At 38.9% G+C, this 22,777-nt stretch overlaps 1 long non-coding RNA gene across 1 annotated transcript in view; it reads left to right on the top strand.

Annotated features, from left to right (window-relative positions):
- The window catches only part of LOC139611042 (uncharacterized), a 108,775-nt gene extending 95,198 nt beyond the window's left edge, over positions 1 to 13,577 (top strand). Inside the window, exon 3 of the long non-coding RNA XR_011686243.1 lies at positions 1,810 to 13,577. This is a non-coding gene — a long non-coding RNA (uncharacterized lncRNA). The remainder of the gene's footprint in view (positions 1 to 1,809) is intronic.
- The last annotated feature ends 9,200 nt before the right edge of the window (positions 13,578 to 22,777 follow it).

Genomic DNA, 22,777 nt, shown 5'->3' with positions numbered 1-22,777 from the left:
AGTAAGAATGGAGGAAGTGACTCATAAGCCTTTGAGTTGGAATGTGATTGAAATATCAACACACACATACACATCCAAGCTTTGTATGTTGTATTAGCTCACAAAGCGCACACATACCCAACCTGTGCCGTGATCATCATCAGGCCTTGAGGGGCTTTAAAAGGCTCGTTAGGCTGACAGGGCACTAGCATGAATGTGTGTCTGGGTGTCAAACTATACTACACATGTGTATGCACACATCTGTGTTTATTTGTGAAATGTATGTGTGTGCATTAATGTGTGTGTGTGTTTTTTTTGCCTCATTTGTGCGTGAATGCATGCGGGTCTGCTTTCCTGCATGCAGATGCCTGTGTGTGTGTGTGTGTGTGTGTGTTGTGTCGGGTCAAGCAGGCAGGGCTGCAGAGGCAGGCATAATTGCAGCAGCAGTAATTAAAGCTGTTTTAATTGGTTTAATTGGTGTCATTAATGTATTGAGGGCCAGACTGCTGACACACACAGACGTGCACAGACACTGGGCACACGTACATACTCACCTGCGCACACACACACACAGACACAGACACACACACTGTGGCATATATTTGTAGTTACTGTGAGAGGAAGACACTGTTTCTGTGTCAGAAGCAGTACAGTGTAGGCTGAACCGCAATGAGACAGCCTATAGAGGATTTCCGTTTTGCATCAGCGGCTGTTCCTGCCCTTACTGTTACATCACAAAGCGCTACTCCTGTCACCTAGCAACCTTGACAACATGTAACTTTCTTTTACAAAAAGCTGAGGTTTTAGGGCTGTTAGCTTTTTAACAGTTGTACCGTTCAACTGAGCTGAAACCCAATACTGACATTTAAAAGTGTAATCCTCAGGCTCTCTGTCAGTGTTGTTTGCTGCCATATTGTTTTCTTTACCAACATGCATTGAATCTTGGGATAGTTGGGTCACCAGTGGTCCAACTATTGAAGCCTTCATTGCCGAGGAAAATAAGACATCCGTGACGCACTTGTTCTTCAAATGCAGCTTCCGAAGAATGCAGCCCCTGAATCGAGACAGCTTGTATCCCCAGCTCTCTCACAAGTCATTGGGATTGTGTTATGTGGTTAAACCACAAATAATGCAAGTACAATCATTTACACTGTAATTACAATAAAATGTCTTTAAATTAGAATTAGGGAAATCAGGGAAATGGTTACACAGGTAGCATAGAACAAAATATACAGTACATAGAGGTTAATTAGGGACAATTAAGTTGTAAAATGAAAACAACCACTGTGTAGGACTCAAATATATTGTTTTGCAATTTTTTAAATTGCAATCATTATAACTTCCTAGTTTAACAGTCTGAACAAGATGGAAGAGGTGAGAGACTTTGTCAGCTGATTATAACTGTTGCTGGCAAGTTGCACCAGCCGTAGCTAATTAACCAAACCACATTATGTACCTCTTCTCAGTTACACATTGAAGCAATTCATATCATGGTTTGAAATGTAGTTATCTCCCTAAAATCTCTGAAGTTGGAAACTTCAGGATTGTGAAGCAGCTCATCCGGTCAGGTCTCTGATACTAATATCAGCTCAAATTGCTACAGGGTTGCTGCAGTTGTTGCTGTCTAGCAAAGCCACTTGTGCAAGTGGATATTGTTCATGTTAATTCTTAAACTCTGACTGTCTGACAATCCACATGAATATTGGGGGCTCACAGACAGTCTGAACCAGGGGTATTACGAAAACAAAGTGCTGAAAACACGCATGGGAGCACTGAACAGTCTACCCAGTGTTACTCGCTACCCAATTAATTTGTTTTGAATATTTCCAGGTTTCAACCAGTGCTGCTGTGGCACCTGAAGCAGCAAGAGAGGGTCAGGAAGGGGTGGCAGCTCAAGAAGAGAGAGCTGGAGGAGAGGAGGAGGAGGACAGCTGCCAACATGATGCTGTGGGAGAGCCAGCGAGGACAGAAGCAACAGGTGAGATTGACAGCAAAACCAACAAGGTAGAGCTTGTTGCTCCGTCTAATATAATAGTTTTCTCATCAGTTTGAGGAGGTGTCTACAGGTGAGCTGAACACAACTTTTTCATGGCAGACATTTTGACTTATCCCAGCAGGAAGTGCACAGCCGAAGCAAACTTTGTTAATGATGGCTCAGTTCCATTGAGCGTCCCAGTAACCTGTGACAGAGAGCCAGCGTGCACGATATCAAGATCCTGGAGATGTGCTCACCTAAATCATTTACACCTGTCTCTCCAAAAAGGTCTGTCACACCCTGCCAGCAATTCTTCAGTGCAGTGGTTTTCAATCATTTCGGGCCACAACCCCCCAAAAACATTGAAGTTGGGGTTTGTGACCCCTCCCTCTCAACTCACTCTCACCCTTGAAACACACTGCATGGACGTGCTTCACTTTTGTGCCCCGCTCTGGTGGTACTTTTGTTTAGACAGTTGCAGACGCACAAAGCATGGTGCGTATTCACTTACGGGACACAGACTTAATGGCAGTGGAAGACTGAGTGACCACATTCACTTCTCTGCTCTGTTTATCCCAGGGTTGACTATCACACATGACAGCTACCAGGTGTACGCAAATAATGCTTACTTATTGGAGCCCAAATCTGTCTTTTTTTGGTTGAACTTGATGGTATAACATCACTTTCAACTGGCCCACCCTCACATATCTCTTCTTGGGTCTTTGCCTTGGTTCTCTCGTGGTTCATGCCCTGCTGTCCTCATGTGATATATTAGACCACTACCTGCTTATACAAGGTTCATTATACTACCCTGGTTTCAAATGTTTATCTAGAAAATAAAATGAAAACATTCCAATTATTAGGCAATATTCCTTAGCCTACTATGATGAAGCAATCAAAATTAGTTAAAAAGCATGTTTATTAAACAAAACACACCACTAATATCTTTGAGTCTCAGTTCTTCCTCTGGGACAATTTTCTTGCCAGAAATCTCAATGAGCCATAACTCCAGCTTGGAATGTTGTAGTTTCACAACAAAATGTCACAGTTTTTGCAGAACGTAGAATTAAATAGATTTTTATTTATATTAATTTATTGGCACTTGAAACTTCATTTCAATAAATACATTTTTTGGTGCCTTTTGTTGAATAGTTTAGGTTTTATTTTATTTTTTTTTCAGTTTAAGGTCGACTTTTGTCTTATATCATTTTGTGTTTTTTGAGAAGCCTGCCACCTCTTCCTCCTGTGTTCTGTATTATAAATTTGCTTTTAGCACAGTTAAACCTCAAAAATATGTACTGTCTGTTTTTAACATACTATAACTAAGCTCATCAAATGTTTTTCAACAACTGCAGGTTTATTTCAATTTAATTTTTGTTTTTTGTTTTTTTATTATTTTACAAGGTTTATAGAAATGTGTTTTATCTCAGCTGCTGACTTGTTTGAAATACACTAACAAAGTGGCACTCATCTTCACACTAAGTCATTTCATCACAGCCTCTACAATGACTCACAAGATGTTAGATGTGAAAAGCCAATACTTTTGTCTAAATTACTTTTAAGACAAATATATAGACAGGCCCTAATGGAATTGTTTTTTTGTGTTATTACTATTTCTATTTCTATTACTCTTTTTTTTCACTATTAGCTATGTACACACATGAGCTGGGAATTGCAATTATTAATGGTGCAGAAAGTGTCATATTGGTGTCACAGATATTGTGTAAGATCAGATGAAAATGTGCACAGGTATATCTTGAGAAAGGTGCGTATCCACTAACTCCGTGGTGAATGTGTCAAAAGGCCTCCTCTGTTGTCTCTCTGAGAGAAAATCCTGCAGTAGTTTTGAAGCACTTAAGCAGTGTAATTGCAAGATAACAGCTTTTGATGACCACTTCTGGAAAGAGAGAAGACAGGGAGAGAATTATGGCAGGAGAAAAAATGTGCTACATGCACATTTCACTAATTCTTTTCTCATTGACCCATGCCCATGTCAGCCAACATTGTTCCATCATCCCCTGTCTCTCCCTATTTAAACAGCCATTTTTAGTTTGGCAACCCCACTGAATTAATGCGTGTGAAAGTTATGTAAAGAGAGAATTTCCTATTTTGGATCTTTTAAGTGGATTTTCTCTAATAAAGATTGCTGTTCACCAAATGAAGGCTTGTTGGAGGTGCCAGAGCTAAGAGACAATGTCTAATGATAGGAAAGGCATCCACGCACTCCAATCTGTGCAATATTTGTACATTTGGGTAAGCTCTCAGTCATGGACAATCGTAAAGCATCAACAGAGAAACAATAATGATGGATTGCACATGTCAGTGTCAACTCAAGGAGATATTGTGGCTTGTTAAACATGTAAATACATAAATATTCATGACCACCAGTGTACATTTTTAGAAATTTAAACTCTATACTGGTTTTTACCCTTCCTATTTTCATTTTGTATCTCATTGAGTGAACATGAGTGTTAATTCCATCATAAATATTTCCCAGCTGAACTGTTAATCAGTCCATGTCAATGACCCAACATCAAAAAAAAAACATCTTCTATTTCCAACCACCCAACCTGCACTCCACCGCCTCAAATTTCCATCTCCAGCGTGCCACACTGTCTTCATCGATTCCCCATGAAGGACGAGGAGAGGTCATGTTTTCAATAATTACAAACAGTGCATCACTAAGCTGTAAATAACATCGGCATCATTAGTGCATGTTTGAGCAATTAGAAAAGCATCTGTCTTTAATCACAGGTTGAGAATATGCCAGCAGCATCTCATCTCAAAGAAGGATTCTGTGCAATCAGATCAGAATATCTCAAATATTTTTTTTTCTCATCGTGCTGGTGCATGTATTCTTAATTTCTCACTTTGATATTCAACTGATTTACATTATTCATCAAACTAAAATTGGGTTTCTTATCAAAATATTAGGAAATTCCTTACTCAAAACTGCTAAAGGGCTGTGGGCTTTGTCTTTGCATTGCATCAATTTTAATAATTAAAGGTTTTTTACTTTATTACAATTATGAACTTTGTTCAAAGACCAAACATAGTAAGTGAGAACTTTTCTCACTGTAAGTGTAAGGTTCACATTGGCAGTTTCATTTTATTAATGCCAAAGTAAAAAAGTTTTCAGGGATTAAAAAAGACAAAAATTAATGTGTCCATGTGCATGTGAGTCATGCCTTGTGTATATATGTAATAATAAGGATATAGTTGAATAAACATATCTAACAACAGAAACTGCACATAAAGGTAGAATTTATGGCAGAGCTGTTGTATGAGGATGCATCCGATTGCACAGGTGCACCTAATAAAGTGGGAGCTGAGTGTGCATTCACTATTTTAATCTCACAGGAAGGAAATAGTCATACCACATTTCCCCAGCACACCAAACCCCTCTCTCCTGCAAACACTTGCTCAGGTGCACACACAAACACAAACTGGCAGACACATATATAGTTCAGCTTGAACATCTCTTCAGTTATTTTAAGCTGTAGCACAGTTACTTCTGTGCTGACAGTGAGTCAGAGAGGTGCTCTTCTCGCATTACATGGCGTTTTCTGTTGGGAAAGATCCACCAAGAGAGATACCAGTTCTTTCAACTGAAGAGCTTGGAGAGCAAGAGCTCCAAAAATGAAATCCTCGCACACTGTAGATGCTGCAGGATGATGTGCAGTCTATTGCTGGCTGCTTCAGCCGTTGGCTGTAAGCCTGGTTGATGAACTGCAGGGGGACCAGCTAAGGGTTTTTGACTTTTCTGAAGGCTGAGGACTGAAGATGTTAGGATGATGGGCTATTAGTCATTCAAGTTTCTGATTCTTTATTTCTCAGTTATATAGTCATGAGGTTATACACATTTATATGAATTGTTGTAATCTGATTACTGTAAAATCTGCCTATAGGTGCAGAAAGCCAGCAATCAGACTTCTTCCCTATCTCAATCCTATTTTGACAATGGCTTTCTTATTAAGTGAAATAAGTCTTTGTCATTCATACATTCACTTGAAAGTAATGAGAGTGGAGCAGAGTAGCCCTTTATTTTGGCAGAAATGTAGCTGTGCTAATTCGGTTCCTCTAATCCCCTACCTCATTGCCAGAAACTGTATTTCTTGTTGCCATGGCATTTTAGAAATCAGATTACTGCCAAGAGCCAGTAGTTACCTGATTATGTACCTACATGAAAACGCACTGACTGAGGATATCAGAAATAGTGGTGCAGTGCTGGAGAAAGGCAGGAGAGATGAGGCCTAGCTCAGGAGACAGGCACCTTCCCGGTGTTAAATCTGCTGAATATCCGGCATACCTCTCACAGATCATAAGGTGGGAGTGGGCAGATGGCTGAGGTGAGGTGTGAAGTAGTTGGGTGAGACTTGGGCTGAGCCAGGACCGGATACAGCCTGCAGAGCTGCAGCTCAATCAGGTTGTAGTTCAGTCTGATCAGCGTTTGAGCAGCAGAGGGATTTCATCTAGTTGGTGACACCCCACAGGCTGACCCATGTAGGACTGTTTTACACCAACCCTGGCACACAATATCCCTGCGTTTATATGTCAGACAGTGCAACATGCTGTTGTTTACAACCAGTTAACTGCTTTCATTGCATCATTTGCTTAGATGGCTAAGATCATTGTTGGACAAATTGTTTACACTGATGCTTGAAGTGCTTTGAAAGCAGACTAAAAAAAAATGTTAGCAACTTTGATGCTCCCAACCAGCTTGTACTTCAGCTGCCTTGCTGCTTGGGCCCATGAAGTTGAGTTCAGTGAAACTAGAGCTTGTCAGTCTTTTTACTGATCTAGGTCCTGGAGTGCTTGGGTCTCCTTAGAAGCTGATGTATGATATCACGTTTGGGTAAGTGCACGCTGCCTGGTTATCGTAGATACTAGCTGCAGTATCTAGTAAGAAATAAATCACAGTGAATGTAACTATATGATCCAGACTCCCTCTTTACTAAAGTATTTTCAAATTTACAGGTTACATCTTCAATCGACTGCGGAATAGCACTGTTATTTTTTTCAATAAGGGTGAGTTGGCTATAAATTATAATATATTAAAATATGTCAAAAAGTATCTATTAGCAGAAAATAATCAATAAAAAACTGCTGCACTGAGCCCAAACTCACTTTACATTTTCATTTTCTGGCAGTTTCACCTCGACATGACTCAGTGAACAGTAAACCTCTGGCAGCACCCGCTCAAGGAATGTGTACTGTCTGTTTCGGGGACTCTTTATATCCAGGTAGTCAGATCAGGGAACACTGGCAGCCGGATGTTGGTGAACGCACATGGCGACAGGCTTTGCCAAAAAACACAGATGCTGTTGCAGGGTGGAGAAAAAGAATTGCTTAAAGGGGTTTTAATTTCCCAAAGTAAGAATGATGTGCTGAATTATGACATTTGATAGAGGAAAGAGAAGCAGAAATAGGAAAAAAGCAGAGAGAGAATTATTATATGGATAGGGGGCTAATTACCATCCGCTAAGACTTTCCTATGTCATTATGGAATAATGAAAATATCAGTCAAAACACTATTACAGAAATATTAAATTTTCATTAGACACCCCTTGAGCTACTATACTCCACTCCTTTATCACTTTTTACAACTGAGGACACTTGTTTCATTCTGTTAATATTTAATGATGGATGGAATTATGAGTTGAACCACTAAGCATTCAGCTTTTGGGACCTGACTGAACTCAAATGGAGAGTGTGAAAAAGTAGGTATATGAAGTAAAAGACAAAGCTGAGCAGGGGTAAGTGGGAAGAAGCGAAAATAGGTAAAAGTCAATTTTCAAAGCAGAGAGGGATTTACAAAGTCAAACAGTAGCTGTGAAGCCACTCTAGAAAGATGCATAAAAACAGGATGAAAAATAAATAGATAAAATAGAATGATGGCATCCGGCAGAGACATGTGGGACTGAAGAAGTTCCATTGTCAAGTGCATTTTACATGCAAGTATTGTGAAAAATAACAGGCATTTGATTGAAAGGGGAAGTCGGTTTCCTGCTGTTTTCTGCACTGATTTTTGTGGATTTTAAAATCCCAAGAGACACAAAATAGTTGTTTTTCTCAGCTGAAACCCAAAACTTGTTTGAGACTATTTTCTAACAAATCTGACCTTCAGTGTCAGCCTCTTCAGTGTTTACTTTGGTGTTTATGTTGTTGTTGTTGTGGGAAGGTGAAAGATTGCAATTAAGTTCAGTCAGATGTCGGACAATCAGGAAAACGTTCTGTCAGTATCTAATGTTTAGTTACTGAGGGTCTGAATGGAAAAATACAGGTCTAGGTGTTACAGGTATCCAGCAGTTACAAAGGGATTTATGCTGCAGTTCAAGAAAAAGTAAGATACTACAGAAATTGTGGCTGTAAGGTGACCTCAGACACTTCAGCGCTCTGAGGGAACCAAAGTGCTCGACCTGCATTGGAAGCTGGCATTGATGATAATATATGATTAAAACATCTGAGTTTGTGGTGGAGTATTGTAAAACACAAATACTGGCATGATCAGCATTAGCATAGCTAGTTTTTGAGATTGGCTATTGCTTTTACAGATGTTAGTTCTGTCTGTCCCTGATGTAGGTGTCCCTAATATCAGGACAACTATGCCATGCCACTATGCCGCACTTATTTAACTATATTTTTTTTATATATACTGTATTTTTAAAAAATATCGTATTATATAACCTCAACAGCTACTACAAACCTTTCACATTGGTCCAACATCAGTTTGAAAAATCTAAGCGGGATGGTAAAGGCTTTATTGACTAGGAAATCATTGTCACTATGACTAAATAATAAAATGTCATTGAAGGCTTACCTTGCTTTACCCATCACACATTTCCTGCACTGCAATTGAATGTAAATCTTTAACAGAGAGTAGATACTGTACATATGTAAGTTAGTCATGGCAGACAGGCCTGTGGGAGGATAACTGACAATAGTAGGAGCTGATGTGAAGTACGAGAAGATAAGTAGAGTGTAATTTATTCAAAAACTAAACGTGCAACTTCTTAGTTTGTGTCTAGAATTTCATCTCACTCACCTCACCATCTATGTGAGGTGAGGGAGAAAATTGCAGATCCATAATCTGAAATTTAAAGTGACACTGGGCAAGTAAGGAAAAGCCTTTTAAAGAAAACAATTAAACAATGAGAGAGGTCTTGGAATACAAGGAGACTGGATGATTGTCTGTCTGTGTGTGTGTGTGTGTGTGTGTGTGTTTGTGTGTGTGTGCCTGAAACAGGTGATGAGAGTGTAAGAGATTGCTCCCCCTGCTCCTGGCAGCCTTCCAGGTGTGTCTCATGGATTAAACCCTTGCAGATATGTGCATGCTTCACATTGTTTGAGTCTCTGTACATTCAGCACTAATTAAAAGCTGAGAGAGGGAGGCAGAGCCACACTACTCTCTCTCTTTCTTTCTCTCATAGACACACAGATATATGCACAGTCTCACAGAGTGCATAGTGAATGGAGGATAATTGGTCTGGGCATTCAGAAGACATGCATCTTGATAGATACTTCAGCCTTTGTAGTGTGTGAATATTGACTGACTAAAAGGCAGCTCAACTGTCTCTGGACTGACTCAGGATTTAATATTGACTGCAGTTGACTTTTCACATGTAAGAGGTTTTCAAATGTCTTTTATTTGATTTTGTACACTGCATGAATCAATATTTTTCTATCAACAATGGATTCAATTTCTATATGTAATGTGAAAGGGGTCACTTGTGGTGATAAACACACAGAAACCCTGGATCTGTTTTGGATTTGTGGCCTGCAACTTCACTTTTTTGGTCAACTCTTAGCACTTTGATCAATCCCCAGCTTCAGTGATAAAATAAATATACTGAATGTAAAGACAGAAGTCAGAGACTAGATAGAGAGCATTTAGCAGCTAAATACCTAGATTATTTTCGTCCTCTGGGGTTACTGGAGACTAAAAAGGGACTAAAAGGAAAACATAACTTGTAGTTTATTTTATTACATAGCCAGAAAGATGTGTTAATGCTAATGTTGCTCCATGTCTACTGGATATGTAAAAAGACAACTGTTTGCCAATGCGTTCAACAACTTTAAAAGCTGATAATATGTTGATGTTGCAGTTGTTGCTTGCTCTGCTGACCACAAGTAGTCAAAAAGTCTGTTATTACTGCTTTATTGTGAACAGTTTTCCGAACTTGTCTACTGTCAGTGAGCAGATGTATTGACTTCTACAGTTCTGATAGGAAGAAAAATCTGCCTCTTTTCCTGAATGAGTAAGTAAGTAAGTAAAGTTTATTTATATAGCACTTTTCACAGACACTAGTCACATAGTGCTTCACAATTCAAAGAATAACATCAAAATTTGATTATATTTGATTATATATTTTCCTCATGTATATCCTCTTTTGTGCCTGAATAAGAGCAAGATCAATATCAAGCTGGGTCATGTTTAGCAAAAAGATTGGAGACAAGACTTATGTAAGAAAATATAAGACTGACCAAGTATGAGAGAGTTTAAATGAGTCTTTTCTCTGAAGAATTTTGGAACAAAATAAGAAAACTTCATAGTCTTATTTTCATACATGACTTGGTAAAATCTGCTGTTGCATTTGACCTTCATTAGCAATCATGCTTTGTAAGACTTCACTTTTCAGACCGCTGCTCTGCACAATTTAAATGAATGCTTTTTATAGAGTTAAACCGCTGTTCACCCCGACCCTAGCAAACACATAGCATTGCTAGTAGACCGAGGAAATTAACTTTTCATTGGCCATCAGGCTAATTGGCTGGTTGATGTGACAGCTCTCGAAGCAAGAGAGTAAGGAGACTTTATCTGCTGCTTCCCATTCTCTCTTTCACTCTCTCTCTCTCTCTCTCTCACACACATACATGCATGTCAACACACACAACCACACGAACGCACATCTACCTCATCCCTGTGACAGCTAAATTGGGATTAACGAGCTTTTAGGGAAAAGCTGCAGCAGCAGCTCCTTTTCGCTTTGTTTTTCTTCCACTGACACCCCCATGCCTGTCTGGCAGGCAGGCTGTCTGACTGGCTTGTGCTTGATCTTGCATCAAATAGAAAGGTTTCCTTTTTTAAAACTTGATATACACCTGCTTGGCATACACAGCCTGCAGGCCTTTTCCTGGCACAGCACTGGTCAACAAACTCAGCTTTAGATCATGAGGGATTTAGAACAAAAAGGACAAATACTTGGTATGAAATATATGCCTTTGAGGATAAACCACACTCTTATTGTGAATGGTGAAAGAAAAAAAAACACTCATACCCACACAAAAATAGGACAGAACCAGAGGAATAAAAGTTAATGGGCTCTAATATTAATGTGACAGAACGTGGCAGATGGTGGGGCTCTGAGTTGACGAAGTGAGACTAAGTTGTACTCAGCATGATGTGGTAGTGCCAGTTTCACACCACGCCATATTTTATGGTGAACCGAGGCTGCACGGCATGTGCAAATATTGTGGGAAATATTGGTCTTTAGTACTTTTGGACTAAATCCTCACAAATACGGTTTTATGAGGAAAAGAAAATTACTGTAGACTCGGCTGTATGCTGATTTGTGAAGGCCCACAGTGAGAGGGGAGGCATATTAGAGGTGTGTCTGCGGTTTTTCCATCATTGACATGATTTTTGCTTGCGCTTACAAACCATGTCTAAAGCACATGTATTGTAGATTCTGTTCTATTCAGTGGTTCAACTGACTCATGTGCACATGAACAGATTGGATTCAAAAGCTTTCCAAGCCTTTTTGTGCAGAAATATGTTTGCCAGATTGATTTGGATGAAATTTTCCCTATTGAGTGATGCCTAATGAGTGATGTCCACATGTCTCATTGACTTCCCTTTTGTTGGACACCGCTAGCCTGAGCTAGTGCTAATTACCTATCAAGTGCTCATTTAGTAGCTGTCTGATGATTGTCACGGTTTGACAGGTGTGTCATGCACTGAGAATATGGAGTCATTATGGTTTCAGTTCCATTACTAGTACGTGGACAGATGAGACACAGCTGCCAGAGGAAACTTGCAGCAGCAAAGTCTGTGGAAGAAAGAAGCTGGTTTACAGTTTGTCTCAATGGTGTCTAAAATACCTATTGTCATCAACTCTTATATAACACTGCCGGGCTGGATGGCATTACTACTGTTACTGCTAGCACATCATTCTCCTCATAGACCACACAGCTCTAAACATGCTCTGGCACTTTGGCATAGGCCATCTGTAAAGATGAGTGGGATGCCTCTGTCACAATAACCAGTGAGCTCAACTTCACCCCAGGGAAGACCAGAGCTCATTCAGATGCTCCTCACAATCTCACCAGGACACATGTACCATCACCCCCCTGCACCTGCTGTATGTCTGCCAGGGGTCGGCCACCAAGGATGCAAGAGAAGCTTCCTCTACCTGGTCTCTGGCCATGAGCGCTCACCTGTGTGGTCCAGAACATATATGCATACAACGTCTAGCGCGCTGTGCCTTTTTCCTGTCAATTAATTATTTTTCAGTGAATATGCTACATGTGAGATGACACACTTAAAATTCAATTAAAAGATGAATGGATTTTTTTTTTGTTTTGTTTCTTATTAATTTGCATTATAAAAAACACTGCAACAAACAACATGCACGGGACCATACATATTATTCACAATCACAAGACAGAGGAAGTTATCCTGCTGTCAAAGTTCTGAATGGCAGATGGGAGATAAAACAATCACTCACAACTGGAAATGTCATGTGTGACATGTGCAATCATCAGTCGCCATATTGTTCCTCAACAGCAGTGGTTCCTCTCAGTGGTGTTTGATCTACAGATGTTTCGCAGAATGACACATTTACTACTGAACAATAACACTGACTAAAGTATTTCATACGGGAATTGTACACAGGCCAACGGAGTGTTGAAGAGCTTTGAACAGACTTCCTCGCCTGCCGCTTGACCCAATTAGTCTTCCGTGTGACCCATCTGAGACTCAGATGTTCGGCCTTGAATCTGCACTTCAAGACCTCTGAACAATATCCCATGCCTACACCTAATAGTATCATTAAATTCATGCAACGCTTTGTATGGATGTTGTGTTTACTTGAGTGAATGGTTTAAAAGCCTTGTGGGCTGTGAGTGTATGTGGCACCGGGCAGTAAAGTTAAAGGGTCCAAGCATAAAAAAGAAACACTTCATTCATATTCAGATATTCAGAAAAGAGTCATTCCATTAAGATATATTGGACCGCTTCCACCCAATGAGCTTTATAGTAAATCAACTTTGCTCTTCTCGGAGTAGCAGTTTTATTTTATTTTTTTTTTTTTTTTTTCACCTGGGAGCTGAGCTCATCATTAGAAGGAGGTCAAAGTAACTTATTAGGGTTTCCCTCATTAAGGATTGAACCTGCATCCAAACATAAACCAAAGCCCTTTAGAATAAACAGAAGTTTAAAGCTAATTGCAGCTCTTATGTAACTTTCCTTGCTGAAAGAAAAAGAGGAACACATAATTGCCAGCCTGGGATCACCAAAAGGAGTATGAATACCATACCATATACTCTCTTTTTCAAGCTTCTCATGTTCTTTCTTCTTGATGTTGCTGTTGCTTAGGATTGCTACATCTATCACCACTGCCTTCTTCTGTCGTTTGTCGACCAACATGATGTCTGGTTGGTTAGCCATCACCAGTTTGTTAGATGTTCAAGATACATACACACACACACACACACACACATACATATAGATAGATAGATAGATAGGTGTGTGTGTGTGTGTGTGTGTGTGTGTGTGTGTTTGTATACGCCACCAACCATAACCCTGACAAAAATGATGTTAAATGACATATGACAAATGGCAAAAAAATAAAATGCGTAGACATGACACATGAAGAGTATAAAGAATAGCTCTTTATAATTCATCCCATGACATCAGATAATAATTGCACATTAGCATTGAAGTGAGTTAGGCACATTAAACAATCAGTAAATTGAGGAAAAGTGCTATCAAAAGTGCATCAAGGACATTAAGATGGAATTATTTTTTTTTTGGGTGAGGTGATTAATTAGTGTTTAAAGAAGGTTAAGTCTGGTTTGTCTACAGTATGTGCAGCATGTGTGTGTGTGTGTGTGTGTGGTATGAGCTTTCTTTCAGTCATCGCCAGAGAGATAAATCGCAGTTCCTCCCATCTGTTGGCCAGGCTCAGCAAAATAGAAAAAAAAAGTTAGAGAGATGGGGAGCAAATGAAAAGATGAAGAGGATAGATGGAGAAGAGAGAGATAAAAGAGCAAGAGCGAAAAGAAACATTCACTCAACAACACTCTTCTGACTAATTATACATTTCTCCTAAGAACCCCAAAACACAGTGTGTTTAAAAGTTTTCACAAGGTACTGTTTCAGTTTCAAAACCACTTTTTTTTCTTTTAACTCAAAACCCAGCTCATCTAGGAAAAGCGGACAAGTAAACATTCAAAAGGTCAGAATTCATTAGCTGGGAAAATCGCTTGCAAAAACAAAATTGCTCCTTTTCTCGCTCTCTCCTCTCATATTCCCTCCATCTCTTTTTTTTTCAAAGCTAAGCAGAAATAATGAGATGATAGCAGACTGTCTGCTTGACACCTGCTGAAACGCCAAAGAAAAACAGTCTGTTTCACTGACTCTTTTTAAACGTTTCTAGAGAAAAATCCTCGCCAAATTTAAGGTATTTTTAACATGTCAACAGTCAACCGCAGTCAGTGCAGATAATGGATGTGAAGTCTCCATTCAACTGTTTAGTGTTGGAATTTATGCAGTTGCCATTTTACACTTATTTAATACACAAGTGCACACAGTGAGCAAACACACACACACTTACAGTACACACAGCAGAGCACTGGCACAATGACACACACCATCTGAACCTGTGTGGTCCCTGGTTTTTCAACCTAGCAATCAGTGACAGTCAGTATGTAGCCTAAAGAATAAGAGACCCACAGGCCGAATACAAACACACTAACACACAGACATTCATATACATACAGGCAACCCTGAACTGCAACAGTAAATCTGTTGTGTAAGAAATATAATTGCTGGCTGGATCATGTTCAGGGGCAGCATATTTTTTGAATGAATGAAGCGCTGCATGTATAAACAGCAGTGGAGTCGCTAGGAGGTGGTTGGGGTGGATGGCAGGCGTACAAAGTACATGACTGTCACACCAGTCTATGAATAGGTTTAGGCAACAAAAGCACAGCCAAACAAAATAAATACATTGTGTCTGAAGTCACTGTGTACTTCCTCTGTATTAAATCAGACCACAGTTTTTCCCTGAGAGCTGTGAGTGTCTGAACATAACCAGAAGACAGTACAACAATGCTGTTGTCACTACAGGTGGATCTTAAACCGCAGGACTGGATATCTTGATCAGAGGCAATCAGGTTTCCTAAACTTCTCCCATTTAGTTGTATAGAAACATAGTTTCTAGGTTTCATAGTTTCTCCCAGGACCAATGCAGTCATTATGGAGTAGCATGTGTTTGTAAATAAGCCACCTCCCCTCCATAATTCTCCCACTGTGTGGCTCATGTTCACTGTGTTTCTACCATATGTAAAAACACTTTTTTTTGCCAGAGGTTTGAAAGGAACAAAAAATGTGATGTTTCGATTAATTACTACATCTTTATTCACTTAGATTGAGATGTTTATTGGAAAGTGGTGTGAGGCCCCTTCCAATGCCTTGAAGGTTGTCCTGGCCAACATCAGCAGGCGATTGGTTGACATGAGGGTCGTCAGCTGATGCAGGTCTTCTGGACAACGAAAGCTGGCCCAAGTGCTTATTTGCCCCTCTCTCTTCCAACTGCTGACATCGAGATTTGGCATTATGGTTTGCTTTTGCACATACAGCCCCTCCACAGCACATATGCCATTAATTCATACACTGCTTTCATGGCTGAACTTACTAATTCCCACACCCAAATGCTTATTTGTGAAATTGTTTGATTTTAGTTTAACGTTGCGTCTTGTCACATTCACTGAGCCAGTTTGTAACTGGCAATTTTCATAGTTTCATAGTTTTGGGGACATAGTTTGTATGTATAGAACTGTATGAAAATCAATTATTATGTAAGCTATTAAAAAGAAAAAACAACCTGTTAATAAAGTTTGAAGTGTCATCATGGGAAAGATGTATTCTATACCCTGTACCCTAAATAATGAGAGCTGGAAATACTGACTGGTGCAGTTCATTCCCAAATCCCCAAGTCTGCATGTTGGCAGTGCCACAGACCACCATCTCCAAAAATGATTTTTCTCATCCTGATAATAACACACATCTAGGATTATGTGGAAGAGACACAGCCAGAAATAGGCAGCAGGCTGACAATCGAAGCAGCATGGTGCAAGAAAGGAGGTGACCCTAACCGGGTCAAATGTCTTAAAGTGGTGAATGAAACAGAACTTTCATTAGTTCTTTATTAGACAGCTTGTTTTGTACGTGATTTCACCAAGGTCAGTGCACAAAACATCTCATGTCTAATGCATGTTTTCTGAGCCTATACCCAACTGTAAATATATTTATTTTATTTGAATTGTTTTGATTAATTGATTGATTTTGAATTACCATCATTATCATGTAAGTTCACTATTTGTTCTTATTTAACCTCTGTTTTACTGTGCAGCAGCTGCTTCAGCGAAACATCTTCCTATTGTCACTAAATGCTAGAATCTTGAGTCTTGCTATGTTTACATCATTTGGTTTAGTGGATTTGTCCATCTCACATATACATAGTCATAGGATCACTTGTAAATATCAATACAGTCTTAAGTGCCACTTTAAAATGCTGACTTGACCTGATTGTGAGATAAAGCTGTATTACAGCACACTAGCACTGTGTCCATTTTCCACTCTTTCACTCATATCATATCATATAATGGACACTCAATAGTTTACCTCAAAATATGCAGTAAACTGAGATTTCAGAAATGTACTAATCATTTTGTGTCATCACTGACAGCTGAGTCAAGCAACACACTGCTGTTGTTAATTCCATAATGACATTTTTGAGGGCACTATGTTGTGGATAAAATAGACCCACCAAGAATTTGGACACTCAAATAAAATGGCCGTAAATGCAGTGCACAATGCGATAAATAGAGAGTGATTTTTCCCTGGTAAGACAAACTGTAATGTTTGTTGATGGATGCCAACTGAGCATAGAAAAAATACCAGTCAGATAAAAGTGTAGAGGGTGCAGACGACCCTGCTATAACTCACTGTCTTAGTCAGATGAGATCAATACCACTCTCATCTGTTGGCTAAATATGAAGCTACTGCCATTAGCCAGCTAACTTAGCTTAGCCTAAAGACTGGAAACAGTTGTCAATAGCTTGCCTGGCTGCTTCCAAAGGTAACAAAATCCACCTGTCATTGCCTATAACACGCATTGTATCTCATTTGTTTAATTTATACAAAAAGTGAAGAGGCTTCACTAAACTTTCTTCTGCTGCAATACTGCACAAAACAATGGTAATCATACCACCATAGCATGCAACAATGATGATGTTGTTTAGAGATACAATGTACATTTCCCTGTGCTGTAATTCCTGAACTCCAGTATGTCCTTAGTGTTATTATGAGAGAATCCTCTGTGATTACCCATATCACTGTGACAGTAATCCCTCTTTCTGGCAGCTTTCTGGATCATGCTGCTGGCCATATGTCCAAGCGATGGCTGTGTCCAAGCCCTTCTGTCTAGGTGATAGACTCAGCCCAATTAACACTAACGAGATTCAGACCGGAGGAAAGCTATATGGCCACTCATCAGCAGACTGTATTATGCGTGTGCTATATTACTCTTTAGTTGTTCTGTTTGGAAGATTTTCTTATTCTCAAACTTGGTCCCATTCTGCCTTTTCCTTCCTCGACTTTTACTCTCACTTATTGTCCTCGTTCAGTCACCCTCACTCGGCTCATTCTCCCTTCTTGTCTGTATCATTTTGGACTCTTCCTCGTCCCATTTCTTTACTCCTCACATCCCTGCCCTCATTCCTTCTCTTCTTCTTTTTCTATTCATTTCTTAAGGCAATTTTATAGGCTCTTAACACCACACACCTCTATAAATATTGACCTTTCAAATGACTTTTTACCCCTGCCATCTTTTACCCACCCTCTTCCCCCAATAGATTATCTCTTTCTAATTGTGTTGCTTTCATTCAATCGCTGTCTTTTCCACTCACTGTATGTCTTAATGTCTGCATTTCTTTGCAAAGATGACATTACAGAGGTAGAGTTAAAGGATAATTGTGAAAGACACAAGATGAAAACGGCAGATGGCTTTGACAGTGTAGACAAAAGACATAAACGCACAGTACACACAGACACACACACAGACACACTATTGAGTGACTGACACCAACTAATGTTCTGTAGCACTCTTTAGTGAGGGAATATTGTCTGCATCAGTCGTTATGTCAAAGTCCTGGTACATGCAATTACAGTCGGTGAATAAATTTAAATACATTTGCTTCCTTTTCACCTGTATTCATTTGTTAATTGATGGATGCCCTTTGGGTTGATTGCAGTCTTTAGTTTTACATTTAATTGGCTCCAATTTCGTTCTTGGCAGTGACAGTCGGCTGTGTTCCTTTTCTTTTTCTCCCATCTGTCCACTCCCTGAGAAAAGGCAAAATTATCAACAAAGAGGCCATGTCATTAGTTTGTACTATTTAATAACCACCGACTCATCTTCATTTGTAGCAGCATATCTTCAAAAACAAAGGTATAGCTATGTATTTACCTCTTTCCATTAAGAGCTGTACCTTAAGCAAAACAAGAAATCATGGATCACTCTGTATGTCATGTTAACTTTCATTGACAACACAGATCTACAGTTTGTTATCTGTCAAAAAAAATTACAGGGAAATCAGACAGGGGGTGGATGGGTAACATGAACTGCAGGACTGTAAATAGAAGCTGCATATGAACTTCAGGTAATGAAATCTAAAAGAGCCCTGTTAAATATGTTTGTATGATCTTGTTGAGGAAATGTAACCATTGTGAAATGTGCTTTTGCTAAGCTATGCCACCGGCTAGCTTAGAAGAGGGCTATTTTCACTTGGTCTCAGTATTATACATCACTTAGCAGAGGCTTTCTTTTTTTTTTAACTGTAGCCTAAAGCAGCGCTCTCATCATTCACTGAGACTAATGAGCTGTCTTTGCTGATGTAATTTACCTCATTTTGTGCCAGCCCATATGAAAAATTTAACCATGGCCATGAAAAATAGTAATGTTTGAGTCGTTAATTATGTGCATATCTTTGCCTGACAGACATTGTTGATAGCGTCAGTGTCTGTTTGAACCTCAGCTTTCATTTAAGTTTGTTTGTGACTTGTGATCATAGAGGAGATATAGAGATATATATGGAGATTACTGGTTGTACTCGGGGGGGTAATATTTATTGAAGAGGCACATTTAACTCTAGTGGAAATGTGGAATAACCGTTTGGGTCAAGTGCAGGCTGTGAGGACACTAATAGGAGATGACATAACCCATTTGCTCTGCTTTTTAATGTTGAATTGTAGAGAGAAACTCCCTTCCCTTCCTCTAGTCATCCTGCATGGTTTTGATTGTGTCTCATTCTCCAGTAAGACGCAAATTCAAGTAACATACTCTTGCAAAATAGACAATACAGAATGAAACACAGAGGTATAGTCAGTTAACTCTGCACTGTACATAGTCAATTTGTCTTACGTCTTTGCTATCACTATCCCATTTGCTCTAAAACCCATTTGATCTACATAAAATTAACCATTACCACTACACACCTAATCTTAACCCATACTCTAATCTAATTATATCCTTATCTCTAAAACTAAGTCATAACTCTCACACAGCAGAAATAAATATTCTCAATAAGCTCTGAGAGTATTTCACATTAATATTTCAGGAAGAATGAGCTGTACACAGCTGTAAAGGCTGTTAATTAATAAGTTCAACCAAACACTTGTGTCAACCAGTCACCTTCTGTCTTCAAGTGCTGTCCTACACAACACTCAAACAACACCTGTTGCTGAAATGCTGACTCACTCTACTGTTAATTGTTTAGATTCATAATTGTGCTGCTTTTAGAGATGTTGAAGTCAGACAGGTTTATTGGTAAAAGAGAAATACAGAGAGAGTGAGAGAGAACATTAGGAATGACCTTCAGAGGTCTTTGCAACTGCAGCAACCAGCTAAAAAGGTCAACTTAATCAACACAAGCTCAAATTCAACTCCTAATCTCACAACAATCTGCCAGTTGCAGAGACAAAATAAATTTGTTATTGCATCAATGCAGATATAAAGCTTTCATACAATGCAACAGACAGATTATCACAGAAAATATGGAAGCAATGAATTATGTACAATAGCACGATAGTATTCAAGGCAACCATTGAATAGCAACTTCAGCTTCACCTATCATTTTATTTGCGATTTTATTTATGATGAAGAGTTCATGAACAAGCTGCTAGCTTCAAAGGTACACGGCCTCAGAGCAAACCGAGGCCTGCAGCCTAAAGTTTCAGCTTTGTTCTCCTTACATGGTGAGAAGGCAGATGTATGTTTGTGGACATACATTTACTTTTAAGTCATCCATATGACTGGAAAGACACGTTAGAATATTTTAATGACTTTTATTTTAGGCAACAGTTACCTGCACAAAAAGCAAATCTAGTGAAATATTATGAGCTGTATATTTCCAAACATTGTAATTTCAGCCGAGTGGCCTTCAAGAGAGAATTTGTCATATGAAATACCCTGCTGTTCATACAGTAAACAAATGGAAAGCAGCAGCCTTGTCATTTGATATAAGAACGATTATGTATTTTTCCACACAAATGAAAAAAATATGACAATGAGACAACAGCGAACACAACATATAAAGGCATGCGTGAAAAGTAAGAGGTCAACCACTCCATGTAGTTAATCATATTAATCCTTGGATGAGATTGTGTACTGATTTAATGTACTGTAAGTATATTAGATTCAGTTTTTTAAACTCAATTAAACGTCTAAATGAAACTGATAGCTTGCTCTATGTACTCCTTTTACAGAAAGTAATTACATTTAATTAAGTTTAAGATAAAGGTCCCTATCTGTATTAAGTATAGAGATGTCTGTATTAAGTACATTTAGTAAATATATGAATGCAAAGTTTAACTCAATAGGGATTTGATTAAAAAAAACGTTTTACCAACAAATAGTGGAGAAAGAGACAAATAAAAAAAGAAAAGAAATAGTTCTCTTGCAGGTGGCTGTGTCATCATTCGGTCACAATTATGACCAAAACTTATACATTATACACTTATCTTGAACTGAAAGACGCTACCATCTGTTCCCAAACTTACCCAAAAATAAATGATGTTGGACTAAATCCTCCCTAATCCTCTCGCTGATAGTAGATCTGCAGTCTCGGTTGGCATCCTATCAAACTCATTATCAGATTACTTGCATCCAGAAAACGATAAAGTGTTCTGTTTTGCCTCATTATTAATATAACAACTGACTGCTGTCATATTCAAAATGTGTTGTTGTAAGTAGCTGGGGAACATGTTAGGAGACCATGTGAAATCATGCTAAATATTTGAAACAGATAAAACGCATTCAGGCTGCATTCGTTTCAGCTAGGTGGACCTAAGGAACTGGCTACTAATACAAGGGACCTGCCATAAATCCTGGCCTCAGAGGGGTCCTGATGTTGTGTTTTTATTTCAACCATTTTAGAGAGATTTATGGTCATTTTAAAAGGATGTTCATGGTGCTGTTGAATTCTGTTGGATGAGAGGTGTTTCTAATGTTTTGTCCACCCCATTTATTTTGCCTGAATATGTTACTGGCTTGTGGTGATTGACTTGACAGTATGAACATTTCTCAGTCATTGTTTCATTTCAAATCCAGTGTGTAGGAGTCCAGAGCCAAAACAATGACAGCAGTGTTGCTGGCCTTCTAATCCCTGACTGCACTGTGCAAGAGACAAATGAGTGACCCAGTGATTTCCCTGTACTGTAGTAGAACCCATTGTTTAATGTGTTTTGGCTGGAACAAAGACTCACAAAATCTATACCTTGTATCCTGTCCTTTGAATGTGAATTCATCCATTTCAACCACATCTTGAATGCCAGAAGCTTTTCATTTTGACTGTATGAAAAGCTTGCTCAAAAATAAATAAATAAAAAGAAGATACAAATGAACAATCAGACAAAAAAGCTTATCCACTGCTTCCTTTTTACTACCATGTGTAAAATATGAAAGGTGGTGAAGGTGGTGAAGCTGGTGTCAGTAGAGTGACTGTCTTGAAAAGCTTAAGAAAAGTCTTCCCAGTTCTGAGTCACATTTCTTCCTAGTTAAATTAAAACTGTACACGCAGTAACATTAGATAAAAGATATTGTTGCTGTAAATAAATGGAAAGGTTTAATTATACTGTGGTTTCTACAAGAAGACAATGTACTGTAAGATCTGATATTTTGACAGAAAACAAACGAAATATGTTGTTTATGAAGTTTTCACTGACAAGATCAGAAACAATTTGTGACCTGACATGACATGTTTATTAACAGAATTTTCTCATTATGTGTGTTGATAAATGTTTCCTACAGAAATTGATTTGCTATACTTACATTGAGATTTCCAAGAGCGAAAACAGGTGGATAGCTCTGGAGGCTAATGGTAAGGCTTGTAAATGCCTACATTGCTTTTGGCACAGTGGTGTATTTTCTTGAGTGACTTCACCGGTATATCAGAGCAAACAAACAGTATAAAGATAACTGATACAGTATGATGATCGACATGTTTGTAGAAGTAAAAGCCAGATTCTGTGCTGGATTA

Source organism: Trachinotus anak, unplaced genomic scaffold (genome assembly GCF_046630095.1).
Source record: "Trachinotus anak isolate AG129_WGS33_773 ecotype Australia unplaced genomic scaffold, CSIRO_AGI_Tana_v1 ptg000028l, whole genome shotgun sequence".
Lineage (NCBI taxonomy): Eukaryota > Metazoa > Chordata > Actinopteri > Carangiformes > Carangidae > Trachinotus > Trachinotus anak.
Note: the sequence above shows the minus strand (reverse complement) of the source record. Positions and strands in the feature narration are given on the sequence as shown.